General features: G+C 44.0%; 1 protein-coding gene across 1 annotated transcript in view; it reads right to left on the bottom strand.

Annotated features, from left to right (window-relative positions):
- Window positions 1-294: 294 nt before the first annotated feature.
- NLRP13 (NLR family pyrin domain containing 13) overlaps window positions 295-6000 on the bottom strand; it is a 44178-nt gene continuing 38472 nt past the window's right edge. The window contains exon 14 of the mRNA XM_057314563.1: window positions 295-3632. The gene's annotated coding sequence lies outside the window, so the exon portion shown is untranslated. The remainder of the gene's footprint in view (window positions 3633-6000) is intronic.

The raw sequence follows: 6000 nt of genomic DNA, 5'->3' as shown, positions 1-6000 counted from the left end.
TTTTAATTGTAGATCTTATATGGCCAAAAAATCAAGCGTCTACGATGAAAATTTAGTACCACTCTCTGACAAATAAAAAAAAGGGGGGGGAGGGGCCGGGGTGGTTCAGTCAGTTAAGCGTCTGCCTTTGGCTCAGGTCCATGATCCCAGGGTCCTGGGATTGAGTCCCTCATCGAGCTCCCTGCCCAGTAGGGAGTCTGCTTCTTGCTCTTCTGTCACTCCCCCTGCTTGTGCTCTGACAAAATCTTAAAGAAAATTTAGTACCAGAGTAGAGATGTTCATTTAAAAGAAAGATTTTATTTATTTGTCAGAGAGAAAGAGAGAGAGAGAAAGCCCAAGCACGGGAAGTGGCCGGCAGAAGCAGAGGGAGAAGCAGACTCCCCGCTGAGCAGGGAGCTCGATGAGGGGCTCAATCCCAGGACCCTGGGATCATGACCTGAGCTGAAGAATCTAGACGCTTAACCAACTGAGCCACCCAGGCACCCCAGAGTAGAGATGTTCTATAAATGTAAAATACATTCTGGATTCTGAAGACTTAGTACCCTTCAAAAAGAAGGTAAAATATCATTAAAGTTTTTACCATTATTTTTCATTGAAGCATAGTTGATATACAGTGAGTGTTATGTTTCAGGCGTACGACATAGTGATTCAACAAGTCTATGGATTATGCTGTGCTTACTACAAGTATAGCTGCCATCTGTTACCAGACAATGCTATTCCAAGATCACGGGCCATATACTCTTTCATCCCTGTGACTCATTCATTCCATAACTGGGAGCCTGTCTCTCCCACTCCCCTTCACCCCCTTCTGCTCATCTTGCCACCCACCTCCCCTCTCTGGAAACCACACCAGTCTGTTCTCTGCAATTATGGGTCTGTTTCTGTTGTTTTTTTTTTTTTTAAAGATTTTATTTATTTATTTGACAGAGAGAGAGACAGCCAGCGAGAGAGGGAACACAAGCAGGGGGGAGTGGGAGAGGAAGAAGCAGGCTCCCAGCAGAGGAGCCTGATGTGGGGCTCAATCCTGTAACGCCAGAATCACGCCCTGAGCCGAAGGCAGACGCTTAACCGCTGTGCCACCCAGGCGCCCCTGTTTCTGTTTTTTGATACCAATTATGTATTGATATAATTTGATATGTTAAGATATACTACCGAAATTAATTTTGCCCGTTTTGTTAACCTTTTTAATGTGGCATCTCAAAGATTTAAAATTACCTTGTAGCTCTATTAGGCAGGCTCTAAGGTTAGATCCGGATGGTCTATGCCCAAGAATGGGCAGGGATGAAATGATTAGAGAAATAGGGGTCAAACATGAGAAGCCAAGTTCTAGAAAAGATCATCCACATAGGAATTGAAGTCATTCAAAATGACAGGGACAGTGTTGGGAGAAGATATTTGCTAATGACTCTACAGATAAAAGACTGGTATCCAAGATCTATAAGGAACTTATCAAATTCAACACCCAAAAAACAAATAATCAAATCAAAAAATGGGCAGAAGATATGAACAGACACTTTTCCAATGAAGACATACGAATGGCTAACAGACACATGAAAAATGTTCAACATCATTAGCCATCAGGGAAATTCAAATCAAAGCCACAATGAGCTACCACCTTACACCAGTCAGAATGGCAAAAATTAAGAAAACAGGAAACAACAAATGTTGGAGAGGATGTGGAGAAAGGGGATCCCTCCTACACTGTCGGTGGGAATGCAAACTGGTGCAGCCGCTCTGGAAAACAGCGTGAAGGTTCCTCAGAAAGTTAACAATAGATCCAGCAACTGCACTGCTGGGTATTTACCCCAAAGAACACAAAACTACAGATTCAAACGGGGATCATGTACCCCCATGTTTATAGCAGCATTATCTGCAATAGCCAAACTATGGAAAGAGCCCAAATGTCCACAGACTGATGAATGGATGGAGAGGACGGGGTGTAGATACACAATGGAATACTACTCAGCTATAAGAAAGAATGAAATCTTGCCATTTCCCGGAATGTGGTTGGAGCTAAAGCGTATAATACTAGGTGAAATAAGCCAGTCAGAGAAAGACAATTATCGTATGATCTCACTCCCACGTGGAATTTAAGAAACAAAACAAATGAGCCAAGGCGCAAAAAAGAGAGAGGCAAAGCAAGAAACAGACTTTTAATGATAGAGAACTGCTGGTTACCAGAGAGGAGGGGGTGGAGGGACGGATGAAACAGGTGATGGGGACTAAGGAGGGCACCTGTCAGGAGGAGCACAGGGTGGGCTACGCAAGTATTAAATGACTATATCACACACCTGAAACTAATTACACTGTATGTTAACTGGAATTAAAAACTTTAAATTCCATTACCAACTTACAGTACATCATTAGTTTCTGGTGTCGTGTTAGATAAATTATCAGTCGCATATAATACCCAGTGCTCATCATAAAATATAATTTTTTAAAAAGAAATTCCCTGAACAGAAACCACTTAAACCACATTAGCAAAACTAAATCCACCTTATTTCAAGAACATAAGTGAAACTTCGGTTCTTTCTTAGACATGTCTCTGCACAGACGGTGACTGCACGCGCGGTGAGCACCGAGTGACACAACTGTTGAGTATCGCACACCTGACACTAATACAACAGTGCGTGTTAATTACGTATCAAGAAAAAAATGCAAAAAATTCAGCCGTCTTCCTAAAAATGTGTGAGGTGATCACTCTGAAACCACCCCGTCGTCCGCACACCCCCCCGTAGTCACCAACCGGTGTGAAGACAAACCCCGTCTTAGTTGTCACTTTCCAGGCCATCCTGGGAGGTCACGCGCCGAGCGTCACAGCAGCTCGCACACCATTCTGAAATGCACGATAAGCTCTCACGAAAAACCGTTGTACTGATCTGGTGCTTTTAGTTTTGCTGTTTCCGAGGGGGTTTTGGTTTTTGTTCTTACAGTGCCAAAGCCCAGAAACACCCGCACTTGTTAAACAAGAAACACTGGAAGGTGCACGCAGGAACCCACGCCTTCTCACGGTTCCCCCGCACGACCGACACGCAGCCAAAGCCGAGGGCCAGCGCCTTCTCACCCCGCCCAGCGTCCCCGGGAGGGGAGGGGCCGCGCTCACCCTGAACACCCGGAATCTAACCGCGCATGCGCCGACGGGACCGCGTCCGCGGCAAGGCCACAAGCACGAGCTTCCGCTTCAGAAAGACGGCGTGAAAAAATTAAGAAAACCGGAGCATTTCAGTAACAACGTCAACAACAGGATTTTAAAATCGAAAGAAGCGAATTGGCAAGAACGGTGACTCACCAGCCCTGACACCAAGTCTGCAAGCCTCCTGGACCCCTTCCCCAAGCAAACAAACCCGGAAGCGGGACGGGAAAGTCCCGCCCACCAGGGAGGGGCCAGCTGTCGCTCCCTTTCATTGACCGAGGTAGGCTCTGGATGCCCGGGTTCCCTACCGAAGGGAAACGCTGCTCACCTGGGCTTGGGGGCCTCAGCTGTTTTTCTCCACGTAGACTTTCCTTCTCGGCTCTGCTGGTTACAAGCCGGTCCAGACCCAACTTGGGGTGTCGGAGCTCTTGGGGTATCTGGCCGAGAACCCCAAAAAACAATTGATTGGGGCAGTGCCAGAGGAAAAGAACTTCTCCTCCTGAGGCAAGGGAAATAAAAACACAATTAAACCACTGGGGCGACATCAAAAGAAAAAGGTTTTGCGCAGCAGGACACCATCAACAACAAAAAAAGACAACCTACTGAATGGAAGACGATATTTGCAAATGATATAGCTAGTAAGAGGTTAATATCCAAAATATATAAAAACCTTACACAACTCAACACCAAAACACCCCCAAATGATCTGACTAAATGGGCAGAAGACAGGAACAGACATTTGTCCAAGGAAGAGACACAGATGGCCAACAGACACATGAAAAGATGCTCGACATCACTCATCATCAGGGAAACGCACGTCAAAACCACAACGAGATGTCACCCCACACGGTCAGAATGACTAGAATCACAAAGACAAGAAGTATCAAGTGTGGCCCGGATGTGGAGAGAGAGAAATCTCCATGCACTGTGGGTGGGGACGCAAGCTGGTGCAGCCACCGTGGAAAACAGTGTGGAGGTCCCTCAGAAAACTAGAACTAGAATTACCACATGATCCAGTCACTCCTCTCTTTGGGTATTTACCCAGAGACGCAGAAAGACCAATCTGAACAGATACGTGCACCCCTATGTTTATTGCATTATTGTTGTTGTTGTTGTTGTTGGAATAGCCCAGATATGGAAGCAACCCAAGTGCCCACGGAGAGATGAATGGGGAAAGAAGATGTATGTACACACAGACACACAGACACAGACATACACAGACACACACACACAGTGGACTATTACTTGGCCATAAACAGAGGATGAGATCTTGCTGTTGGCAACAACACAGATGGATCTAGAGGGTGTAATGCTAAGTAAAATAAGTCGGAGAAAGACAAATACCATATGTTTCACTCATGTGGAATTTAAGAAACAAAACAAATGAACAAAGCAAAGAAAGAAAGAAAGAAAGAAAAAGAAAAAGAGAGACAAACCAAAAAACAGACTCTTAAATGTAGAGAAGTAATGGTTGCCAGAGGGGAGTGGGTGGGGGGAATGGGTAAAAGAGGTGAAGGGGATAAGAACACACGTATCACAATGAGCACTGAGTAACTGCTGACTCACTATATTATACACCTGAAACTAATGTAACACTGTAGTCTACCTGAATTTAGAAAATAGTAATTGAAAATTAAGAATGTCCTGTGCAAAATGGCAAGAAAAATATAAAGTAGCTAGAAAGAAATCTAATAAAAGATTATAAGCCTTATTGGACAAAGTATGAATATTTATTGATAGACATATACAAATGAAAGAAATGAATTGTGCTAAGTTCTTGTACAGGAATGATCATTACTATAAAGATGTCCCTACTCTCCATATACATCTCTATATTCAGTACACTGCTAATGAAATCCCAACAAAATTTTTATTTCAAAATATAATCCTAAAGTGTATGAGGGAGACAGAGGACCTTAGTGTAAACCAGCTACTCCCACAGCACAGCGCAGGGTGGGGAGGGGGTGTTGGCTGAACGGGACCTACCTTACACAGATTTCATTTGAAAGCTCTAGTATTTTCCCTTCCCTTCCCCTATGTTCATCTGTTCTGTTTCTTAAATTCCACATGAGTGAAATCATATGGTATCTGCATTCCTCTGACTTATTTTGCTTAGCACAATACTCTCTAGTTCCATCCTCATCTTGCAACAACAAGAGTTCACTCTCTTTGACGGCTGAGTACTATTCCGTGGCATATATACGCACCACATCTTTATCCAGTCGTCTGTGGGAGGCAAAACATAAGAGGGCTGAACTCTAGGAAACAGACTGAGGGTTGCTGGAGGGGAGGCGGGTGGGAGCGGGGGTACCTGGGTGATCGGCACTAAGGGGGCACTGGATGGAATGAGCACTGGGTGTTAAATGCAAATGATGAATCGATAAATTCTACCTCTGAAATTAATAATGTATGTTAACTAAATTGAATTTAAATAAAGAATTTTTATTTTTTTTTATTTTTTATTTTTTATTTTTTTTTAAAGATTTTATTCATCTATCCGACAGAGATAGAAACAGCCAGCGAGAGAGGGAACACAAGCAGGGGGAGTGGGAGAGGAAGAAGCAGGCCCACAGCGGAGGAGCCTGACGTGGGGCTCGATCCTGCAATGCGGGAATCACGCCCTGAGCCGAAGGCAGACGCCCAACCGCTGTGCCACCCAGGCGCCCCTAAATAAAGAATTTTTAAAAAGCTATAGTAATTAAGACTTATTGTCCACATGGATGGACAAATGAATCAATGTAACAAAAGACAGCCCAGAAGCAAAGTCAATCAATATAAAAATTTGCTTCCTAACAGATTGCTGTGCTGTGGGGAAGGCAAACTATTTATTAAATGGAGCCAGTACTTATTCAGTGCAAATTGAAAAA

This window comes from Ursus arctos, unplaced genomic scaffold (genome assembly GCF_023065955.2).
Source record: "Ursus arctos isolate Adak ecotype North America unplaced genomic scaffold, UrsArc2.0 scaffold_19, whole genome shotgun sequence".
Taxonomy (NCBI): Eukaryota; Metazoa; Chordata; class Mammalia; order Carnivora; family Ursidae; genus Ursus; species Ursus arctos.
This window is presented reverse-complemented; position numbering and strand designations above follow the sequence as displayed.